Genomic DNA, 11921 nt, shown 5'->3' on the forward strand with positions numbered 1-11921 from the left:
TCCTAAAAAAGACTCCAAAAGCAGTAGAAATCAAGACCAAAATAAACAATTGGGACCTCATCAAACTAAGAAGCTTCTGTACAGCTAGAGAAACAATCAACAAAGTAAAAAAACAACCTACAGAATGGGAGAAGATCTTTGCACACTACATAGGAGATAGAGGGCTGATCTCCAGAACATACAAAGAGCTACAGAGAAACCAAAACAACAGAACAAACAAACTGCTCAAGAAATGGGCACTGGAAATGGGCAGACATTTCACAAAAGAACAAACCCAAATGGCAAACAACCATATGAAAAAATGCTCAAGTTCCTTGGCAATAAGGGAAATCCAAATGAAGACAACAATGAGGTACCACCTAACGCCAGTAAGGATGGCACACATACATAATACCACCAACACTTGCTGGCGAGGCTGTGGCGAAAAGGGAACCCTTCTCCACTGCTGGTGGGACTGCAGACTTGTACAGCCTCTATGGGAATCAGTTTGGCGAATACTCAAACAACTGAAAATCAGCATACCATATGATCCAGCAATAGCACTCCTAGGGATATATCCAAAAGATCTCCTACACAAGAACCCAACATGCACGCCTATGTTCATAGCAGCACTATCTACAATCGCAAAAACCTGGAAGCAGCCAAAATGCCCATCAATAGAAGACTGGATAAGAAAGCTATGGTTCATCTACTCTATGGAATACTACTCAGCTATTAAAAAAAACGAAATGCAGTTCTTTGTGGACAAATGGGCCCGACTGGAATCCATCATGCTAAGAGAAATGAACCAATCCCAAAAGGTTAAATACCACATGTTCGCCTTAATCTGAGATGAAAAGATGACAACTTGAAAGATAGTACCTGTATATTGTAATATTAGTGCAATCTCTAACAACCTGTATCCAATGCAATAAGATAATGCGATATAATCTATAAACCAACAATTAATGTCAGAATATTTAAGATCTACATCGTAAAACTGTAAAACCTACTATACCCTCAATATGCTATGTTAACCGGTAATGGGGTGGGAGTGCAGGGAAATCTTTCAGGACCATAAAAAGAGTGAGAGAAAAAAAGTACAATATAGCTTATCAAGGTCAAATCTGGTAATTCATAGACAACAGACTCAAAGCGGCACTAAACAACAATAAAACTACTATACCAATGCATGAGGGGGGAATCGGGTGCGATCCTGACAACCTCTTAACAGGAGGTCATGTGCGTGGAGCAGGCGGGCACTCCAGAGTGGAGCAGGTGGTAAGGAGGAAGCTTGGATCCCAACCACGAAGACTCCCAGACCTTCACCACAAACTACTAATACGAGCAACAAGGACTATACCCCAACTGCCAAGGAGGCCACAGGGAATTGAATGCCCTCAGAGGCTGAGTACTCTGAGGTCACCCACCCCCAACCGGAGTTTCCGCAGGGGATGGAAGAAGTCCAAACACTACCGTGCAGAAACCAACGTCATCGGAAAGACAACCAGAAGCCCTGAGCGGTCAGCAGACACAGAAGAACAATAAATGTCCTTCGGGACCAGGGAGGAGAGCTTTCTCTGGTCCGAGCCTGGCTCCACCTCTGGACTCCCGCCCTCCCTCGCAGTGACCATCGGGATCGCTTCGAAAACCCCTCACAGCAAACAAACAATCATACAAACTAAAAAAAAAAAAAAAAACCCTAAAATAAATAGACAAACAACAGAAAGTAGAGCTTGAAATCTGACAGGAAAGAGCTGGCATGGATTGGCTCATGCCTTGCTGGGTGGGACACAAAGAGTAGTCACTCCTCACCATGGTGTTGAGGATTTTCCTGCACACCCCCCCCCAAAAAAAAATGTTCTGCACCTTAAATGTCAACAAATATCTTGTTAGAGTTACAAGCCAGTCTAGATTATCCCAAAATCTGCCAAGATCAACAAAATTATACTTCAACACAACAAATGGCTAAATACTAAAATGAAATGGACATGCGACAGCTGAATGGTACCCTATAGCCTTTTCAAGGTATATAGCAGCCGGTCCGGTCCTGTATATAAACTAAAATTGAGATGTCAATGAGCTAATCATAGGTTGTGGTTAGGACTTGTTTTTTGGTTTTTTTTGTTTTTTGTTTTTTGGTTTTTTTTTTAACATACTGGTTACTCAAAACCATGTCAATTCCATAATATTGCAAATTGCTGTTGATGTTATATTGGGACTCTTAATTGACTGTGATGATATTATACCAGCCCTGACTTCGGACCAGAAATGGTCTCCCCAAGAAACTGTTCAACCCATCTGGACAATAAGTAGCTGGACTCCATGCTTAATATATGTTTGCAAGGAAAGAATCTTGATTGAATTTGAACTGTAATGCTGCATCAAGGTGGAGGAATCCACCAGGGGGGAGGGGAGGGGAAGGGGTAGGGGGATTCCCAGAGCCTATGAAACTGTCACATAATGCTAAATATTAATAAAAAAAAAGAGACTATTCATATGTCCACTAAGTCAGTGATTCCAATGTGTTATTAGTCACTATGGAAATACAAGTTAAAATCACACTAAGATATAACTGCAAACCTACCAAATTACTAAATTAGATGACTAACTATATAAAGTGTTGGAGTGTGCAACAACTGAAAATCTCACATGTTGCTGGGAAAAGTGAAAATTACATAACCACATTGGAAAATTGACAGTATCTGCTAAAGCGAAACTTGTGCTTGCCTTCTGATCTGATCACTCTGAGGTCATATGTCCACGAAAGACAAGCAGGACATTGTTTGCAGTGACTTTATTCATAACAGAGTCAGTCTTGCATAACTTTGGGTTCCTTCTCTGTGGCAGGAGATGCTCCAGAATCTCCTATATGGTAAAGGGGCCCAAGGATTTGAGCCATCCTCTGTGCTTTCCCAGGCCACAGCAGGGAGCTGGATGGGAAGTGGAGCAGCCAGGACACAAACCAGTGCCCAGATGGGATGTGAGCACCACAGGTAAAGGATTAGCCTACCATGCCACCATGCTGTCCCCAGTATGACATCTCTTTCACAAAGCCTTTCAAAGACTGCATGGAAAAGCATTCTATAGAAATGCATGGACTCCAAAATGTTTTGTACCAAAATAAATTTATTTTTAATCAAATTTTCCACAACTTTTTTTGAACTACCCTTGATTAGATATGCAGATATGTCTATTCAAAACATGTATACAGAGGCATTTAAGTGCCTATTTTTACACTTTCTTTTAGTCAAATGTAATGCTAAATGTATTTGTATGTAAGAGTCTATCACCTTTTTGTACAATATTGTAAAACAATATCCTACCATCTCAGTACTTATCAACCTGTATTTGTTATTGCTCATTCTTTTAAAGAGCTGTCTAAGTTTATTTATTTTTATTTGAAAGGCAGAGTTACAGAGAGAGGGGAAATAGAGACAGATCTTCTATCTGCTGGTTCAGTTCCCAGATGTCCAAAAGACACAGAGCTGAGCTGATCTGAAGCTGGAAACCAGGATCTTCTTTCGGTGTTCCCAGGTGAGTACAGGAGCACAACGACTTGAGTCATCCTCTGTTACCTTCCCTAAGCAGGGAACTGCATCCAAAATGGAGCAGTCAGAACTTGACCTGGTGCCCATCTAGGATGCTGACACTGCAGGCAGAGAATTAACCTGTTCAGCCCCAAGAACTGCCTGGTATCTTTTCTTACACACACACACACACACACACACACACACTGTAATCATTTTATTTTTTAAATGTTCTTACTTACTTTATTTATTTATAAGGCAGAATAATAGAAAGTGAAATAAAGCTCATTCACCTGCTACTTCGCAACCAGGACTTGGTGGCGTAGAATCCAGGAGCATGGAACCCAAGCTAAGCCTCGATATGGGTAGCAGGAGCCTATGTACTTGGGCAACAGCACATGATGGTCCAAGTACATTAGTAAGAAGCTGGACTAAAGCATATGTGGGACTTGATTCTAGGTATTTCAGTAGGCACTGCAAGCAACTTACTGTACCGTAATGTCCAATCTTAAATCATGAAAAGATCAAAACCATCGCTCTATTGATGACTAGGTTATTTGCAGATATTTTTGTTTGTTTTTTGTGGGTTTTTTTGTTTGCTATTTCAACACACTAGTACCAACATTTTTTTGATAGCACAGCCTTATATACTTAAAATATAGTGAAAATGTTTTGTAGATTAGATTCCTGGAAGTAGAACTTGATGTTGATTCACATGGGCATTCAAAATTGCCACTGATGTCACAAGTTATCCTCTCCGGTTTTTATTTTGTTGTGGTTTTAAACTTATTGTGAGAAACACAGTTTCCACCTACTGCTTAACACCCCCTCAAGCTCCCACTATGATGAGATGAGTTGTTACTGAAGCTAGAAGCCAAATTCAGTCCAAGTCTTCAATCACGTGAACCATCAGGACTGTCTCCAAGGGTTGACCTTATCAGGAAGTTGGAGTTAAGAGCTAGCTGAAAAAAGAACTCAGATACTGATGTCCTAAAATTTCTCTGAAGATTTTATCCATTTTTAAATTAATGTTTAAGTTTACCCATTTTTAAAATTTTTAATTGGAAAGACAGATTTACAGAAGGAGAGACAAAGATCCTCCATCTGCTGATTCACTCCCCAAGTGACTGCAATGGCTGGAGCCAAGCTGATCTGAAGTCAGGAACCTGGAGCTTCTTCCAGGTCTCCCATGCGGGTACAGGGTCCCAAGGATTTGGGCCATTCTCCACTGTTTTCCCAGGCCACATGCAGCAAGGTGGATGGGAAGTGTAGCAGCCAGGACATGAACCAGCGCCCATATGGGATCCTGCCACATGCAAAGACTTTAGCCACTAGACTTTCTCACCGGAGGAAATCCTGATTTATTATTAAACTAAATGCCCACCCTGTCCACACATTTTGAACCCATTGATTACTAGTCCAATAGTGTAAATAGTGTCCGTTTCCCACATCTTTATCAGCCATGAATGTTTTAGAATTTATTTTTGCTCATCTAAGAGGAAGAAGTGGTATTTCAATAACACTGTATGTGGTTTCATTAAAGACAACTTAATCACACATCTACACTAAAAATTACCAACATTAATATGAACAAGATTCTACAAATGTCACATTAGTTAAACAATTTCAAACACTAGCTACTTCCAACGCTAGAGAGAGGTTTTCTGCTTTGAAAAAAAGAAAAAGGGTAGGTTGAAGCAGAATTTCTTTGTACTAGGAGAGCTTGCCCTGTCCTCACTTCTTGCTGTAGGAAACAGTCCTGAAGAGTTTAAATGAAGCCTCATTCTGCATTCAATTCGGCACCACCTGCCTGCTAAGACATTTGACCAGGAAATAACCTTGATCAATCCTGTGAAAGACTCAGTTCCTCTGAGTTGGTCTGGTTTGCACACCAGCTCCACAAGGAAAAACAGAAAGTAAACTCACACTTCCATGCCTTCTTTATACATGCCTTGATCTTGGTAAGTTCTTACTCAAAATCTAGTGTTGTCTGAGCTGCCAAGTTATCTAGCTGTGAACTGAGCTACCAGGTCTCAAAGTCCACTCAGCTGCAAGGTAAATTGCTCTCTCATTCTCCACCACCACAAAATCTTGAGATAGGGTGGATGTGTCCCTCAAACATCTTTATTCTTCCAAAACATCCTATTCCCTTTATTTGGAAAACAGACTGACCCTTGCAAAGTCACGTAATCTCTTTGCTTCTATAATCTACTAACTTCCTGACCATGTTCCTCAATCCTGAACACCTGAGCTCCTGTCTTCCTCCTTCACCCTAACTCATTTCATCACCATTACTAGTACCAAAACCTACTTGATGAGCCACACAACATTGTGCTCTCTACTCCTTCACGACTTTGCCACCACCCTGTCTCAACTACTTCCTCTGTTACTATACCCCAATCCTCTCTTCAACAAAAATCATCTCTGTAAAGTAGCAACTTAAACTTTCATCCCGGAATACTACCTCCCTTCTTTGCTGACCGCATGCTCAAAAGCAGTTCCCACCACTCACCACCAGCACAATTCTTTTATCTCAACCTCTAGCCTCAACAATTTTTTTCACCACCCATTGGTATCATCTGACTCCACTTCTATTCTTGTGCATAATTTCAATGAATTCCTGGAAAATCCTGTCAACTCCTTTACCTACAGCTGCCTCCATAGTACATATATGCAAACACCTGCCACCATATCTCCTATCTCTGAAGCTGCCTTCAAGCAGCTGTGTGTTGCTGGAAAAAACAATCCCATAACTAAGAGGAAGATTTTTAATAGAATGATTCTGAGGATCAGTAGGCTCTAACTAGCACCAAGAGAACTGACCATCTTCCCCTAAGAGTTTACTTTCTCATTCACAGAAATGAATAACTTCTCTCTACATATGCCTCCCACACCTCCTACTCCCGCTATAGTTTCAATTAATGACTTTGCATCACACTTGAAAAATTCCCTTAACTTTCTTGTCTCAGTTTATTTATTTGAAATGGAGAGGGAGGGGGAGGGAGAAAAGGCTGAGGAGGAGTCAGTGGAGGGGATTGGGGAAAGCAAGAGATGTTTCATCTACTGGTCCACTTACTAAATGCCCACAACAGCCAAGGCTGGGCCAGACTAAAGCCATGAACCTGGGACTCTGGGTCTCCTACTTGTGTGGCAGAGGGCTGGCTTTTTAAGCTTTCTAAGCTAACATCTGCTGTCTCTGGGGGTGAGTCTTATCAGGAAGCTGATTGGAAGGGGAGGAAGAACTAGAATCCAGGCACTAACACATTATCGGATATATACATCTCAACCACCTCCTTAACCTCCCATACTACAATACCTTCCCTTCCCCTGTTCTACTTCTCAGAAGCCATGCTCAAGGCAGTAGTCTGTACTCTCCTTCTTTTAATTTACACCATAGGAGAAAGTAACCTTAGGTCAGTAAAAGCCAATTTTCTCTTGAGATTATATTCCATCCCACTGCCTAACCCTTTCCTTCTAAATGGCTACACTTTCTCAGCTCCACTGTTCTCTGGAATGTGGTCAGTCTTCCAATTACCTTCTCTACTAAATCATTTTCACCAGTAAATCCTATTGCCTTTCCCTTCAGAAAGGCCAATCATGACACTTCCAAAGCCTCTATCCCCTCATCACAGTCTAACTCATCAAATGTTGTATGTGGAGGCCAACACTACAACATAGTATGTTAAGCCAACACCTTCAGCATCAGCACTGCCACTTGGAGTCCCACCTGCCCCACTTCTAATCCAGTTCCCTACTAATGTGCCTAGGAAAAGCAGCAGAGGGTAGCTTGAGTGTTTGGGCCCCTGCCACACATGTGAAAGACAGAGAAAAGCTCGTGGCCTCTGACCAGTTGGCCATTACCACCACTTGGGGAAGAAATCAGTAGATAGATCTCTCTGTCTCTCCCTTTCTCTTTCTCTAACTCTGCCTTTCAAATAGAAAAATAAATCTTTTTCCAGAAGTTAATTGGAAAACATATATTCTACACTTGATCTTAGCCAAAAGGCCGAGAAGCGATGGAAAACATATATTCTAAAAAAAAAAGCTACACATGAATTTTAAAACTTTTTACATCAAAATAGCTACTTTTATTCCATTTCCCCACAAACGTTTCAAAGTATTCTCATATTGTTCTACAAATTCAAAAATGCAGAGAATAAATTGAATAGTTATCAAAACAGGTATTTTTAAAAACTTTCCTTGTTAACAACAAATGTCCTCTTTTCAGGGTACAGTGTGACATTTTAATCCATGTATAATGTGTACTGACATAATTGGGATAATTGCTATTTTCCCTTTTTTATGTACCTTGTAATTGAAATCTTGGAATTTTTTGATTTGCCCATAAAACATGTAATAGGTAATTATGAATAGCAGTAACCCATCTATGTTGATAATACTAGAAACTTTCAACCTATTTCTGACTTGATATCCATTACTCAAATTCCCTACATCTGCCCTAACAATCCCAGCTTCTAGCAATCACACTGAATGACTTTGCATTTCTCGAAGACTCGATAGCCTAAGACTGTGGAAGAGGGACAAATCTTCAGAGTCTCTGTGTTCTCAGAGTCAATACTGAGATCATCGAAGTATTGTAGAGAATATTTATCAAACAAAAAAAAAGTTGATATCCAGACAAAGACAAGGAATGCAGAGACCACAGCATTAATATTTAGACAATTAGAGATGTTGGAGCTGGAAATGAACTCACTATGCTCAGTTCATTGCACTGGTCTCAAAGGGAAAATTATACCAACTTTGGCATCATACAGATCAAAAATCAGTCCATGTGGCCCTCAAATCTAACAGCCAACAGGTTCTGGCAAGATCAACACCAACAACCACCTAGCTATTTAGGATACCTGGTATCTCCCTATTCCTGGGAACTGCTCAAACTGGGAGTAAGGGAAAGGTTGTACTGGCGATGGTGCAGCCTCAGCATGGTATCACAGGACACGCAGAGTGCTGAGGCAGAAACTGGGGCTACAGAGACCATAGTGGAAATCTAACATAAGAACCAAGAACTGGAACTCACTGAAGGGAGTGGCACAAGTGGTTGCAAACAAAGAACCGGGTACCAACCACAATAAAATTGAATTGCAGATTGTGGGTGACACAACTTAGAAGCCTGCCCTAAGGAAAAGAATTGATAACCAGAAGTACAATGACCAAGAGCAAAAGAAGAGACAAAGGCACAATGAACATTACTGAAGACTCCCCTACACAGGAGCAAAACCTTTTGCCAAACTCAGAGTTAACTGAGGAAGACATTGAGAAAATGGAGGATACAGAATTCAAAACACTTGTTATAAAGCATCTTATCAACAATGAGAAGCACATAATAAAGAAGTTCGAAAAATTGAAGGAATATGCCACACAGGTAATGAATCAAATGCAAGCTGACATATCAGAACCAAAGAATACAGTGGAGCAAATTATAAGTACAGTGGAGAGTCTCCAAAATAGAATGAAGCAAGCAGAAGAAAGAATCTCAAAATTGGAAGATATTTCCTGTCACCAGGGGAAACAAACAAAAAGCTCGAAGTAGAGTTGGGTCACGCTAAAAAAGTGTTCAAGAATTGAAAGACACTATTAAAAGGCCAAATATAAGAGTTCTGGAAGTCCCAGAAGGTACAGAAAGAGAAGCTGGGTTTACAAATGTATTTAATGAAATAATAAGGGAAAATTTTCCTAACCCAGAAAAAAAATTGGGAAGCAACATCTAGGAGGTGCACAGAACCCCTAACAGGCTTGACCAAAAGTGATCTTCACCATGACACATGGTAATCAAGCTCTTCAGTCAAACATAAGGAAAAGATCCTTAAATGTGCCCACAAAAAAAAAATCAATTGACATATAAAGGAATGCCAATTAAATTCACAGGAGATCTCTCACAAGAAACTCTACAGGCCAGAAGAGAATGGAGTGATATATTCCAGAATCTAAAACCAAAAAATTGTTGGCCCAGAATAATGTACCCAGCAAAGCTTTCTTTTGTCTTTGAAAATGGAATAAAATTCCCCCACAGTAAAGAAAAGTTAAAAGAATATGCCTCTACCAAACCTGCACCACAAATGATACTAAGGATGTTCTCTTGACAGAGAAGAGGAATATCACCCACCAAAACCAAAGGCAAATGTGAAGAACATCCCAGTAAAATAACATAAAACTAAATCAACGGATAACCCATTGTTAAAATGACAGGACCAAATTACCACCCATTCATACTAACCCTGAATGTAAATGGCTTAAACTCATCAATCAAACATCACAGATATGTAGACTAGATTGAAAAAACAAAGCCCATCTATTTGTTGCCTACAGGAGACACATTTCACCAACAAAGATCAGTTGAAAGTCTATCTCTGGCCCAGCGGCGTGGCTTAGCGGCTAAAGTCCTCGCCTTGAAATCCCTGGGATCCCATATGGGCACCGGTTCTAATTCCAGCAGCTCCACTTCCCATCCAGCTCCCTGCTTGTGACCTGGGAAAGCAGTCGAGGACGGCACAAAGCTTTGGAACCCTGTACCCGTGTGGGAGATCCGGAAGAGGTTCCTGGCTCCTGGCTCCTGGCTCCGGATCGGCACAGCACCAGCTGTTGTGCTCACTTGGGGAGTGAATCATCGGATGGAAGATCTTCCTTTCTATCTCTCCTCCTCTCTGTATATCTGACTTTGTAATAAAAATAAAATAAATCTTTTAAAAAAAGAAAAAAGTCTATCTCATGGATTTTGATTTTTGTTTTTAGTTTCATCTCTTCAAAACACTTCCTTATTAAATTCTTCACTGACTCATAGGTCATACAGTAGCATCAATTTCTTCAAGATGGTTCTTGATTTCATTTCTTTAGCAGCACATTAGTCATTCAGTAGCATGTTATTTAACTTCACGGCATTGTTAATTTCATTTTTTCTTCCTATTGTTTATTTTGTTTATGGCTTTTCATTTAAGGGCATGTACAGTAACTTTGTAATGGAGACTCTCATATCCAGTAACATATTATTTAACTTCATGGCATTGTAAATTTCTATTTTCCTTACTGTTGCTGATTTTGTATTGTGGCTTTTCATTTAAGGAGATGTGCAGTAACTGTCTAATGGAGACTATCATATCCAGATGTGAGCATTCAATGCAGTATGTAGCTCTACTTCCAGATCAAAAATGGACTCCCAATGAAACTGCTGAAGTGCACAAAACAAAACTTGAATTCAAGACTTGCTATTGGCCCGGAGACCACTTTTCTGTTTCTGTTTTTGTTTCATAGATTTGCTTATTTTTATTGGAAAAGCAGAGTTGGAGGGAGAGATCTTTGGTCGCTGGCTCACACTGCAAGTGACCACAAATATCATAGCTGAACCTATCCGAAGCCAGAATCCAGTAGCTGCTTCCAGGTTTCCCATGCACATGCAAGGTCCCAAGCTGCATGGGAAGTGGAGCATCCAGGGACACAAATCAGTGCCCAAATGGGATCCCAGCGCATGCCAGACAAGGATTTTAGCTCCTGAGCCATCTCACAGGCCCCCCAAAAACATGCTTTTAACCCTTTCACCACATCCTTGCATTCTGTACTATCGCAAATGTCCATCATTTATCCTTGTCTCTACCTAGAATTATATTACGAAAGTTTGGGGTCTGTAATTTTCTTCAGTTGCATTATCTTCTCCACAGCACCAGAATCATTACTCAACTAGGAAAATTGCCACATGCCTTTGGCATTGGTCTGACCTTATTTCAGCACTCACTTGGTTATTTCACACACTTGGCCAGCTTTCCATCTATGTGAGTCACAGTTCTCTTGGCCTCAAGGATTTATCCACCAATACTGGAGTCTGCACAACAGGAAGGCAAGCACAGCCTGGAAAGCTAAAGGCACTCATTCCCAGAGCCAAGCCTAAGCCAGAGATAAGTAACAGATAGATGCTACAAGCTTATCATCTCTAAAAGGGACAATTCTGAGGTTCATTGACACTAGCACTATCAATTTTTGAGACTATGCAGTGTTGTTTTTGTTGTTGCGGAGGGATGAAAAGATAGTCCTGTGTATCATGTTTCCTTGCATGTTGTAGCACTTACCAAATTAACAAATAGAACACATCCACACATTGCTAGATGCCATCTAGAGGGAAGGTCACTGCTGGCTTAGAGCCACTGAACCACATTGATTAACACAGACTTCCCAAAGGGATAAAGTCACAGGTCCCCACAAAAGTGATCAATTAAATGGCATACTCATTCTTCCCTTCACACCTTTCTGTTCCCTGGAGTCACCTCCCTGATAAACTTCTCACCCGGGTCCTTGCCCTTGGTTTTGCTTTCAGCGGAACCACAACTTCAGAAAGCAGAAATTAAACAGCCTTCAACTTTGTATGAAGACACCAATTGGCAAGAGCAGATATCACTAATTTTCTGA

General features: G+C 40.7%; 1 non-coding gene across 1 annotated transcript; it reads right to left on the reverse strand.

Annotated features, from left to right (window-relative positions):
- Nucleotides 1-7336: 7336 nt before the first annotated feature.
- Nucleotides 7337-7527, reverse strand: LOC118759964 (U2 spliceosomal RNA). The gene has a single exon (XR_004996498.2). It is a non-coding gene; the product is annotated as a U2 spliceosomal RNA (small nuclear RNA).
- Nucleotides 7528-11921: the final 4394 nt, after the last annotated feature.

The sequence above is a fragment of the Ochotona princeps genome, chromosome 14 (genome assembly GCF_030435755.1).
Source record: "Ochotona princeps isolate mOchPri1 chromosome 14, mOchPri1.hap1, whole genome shotgun sequence".
Lineage (NCBI taxonomy): Eukaryota > Metazoa > Chordata > Mammalia > Lagomorpha > Ochotonidae > Ochotona > Ochotona princeps.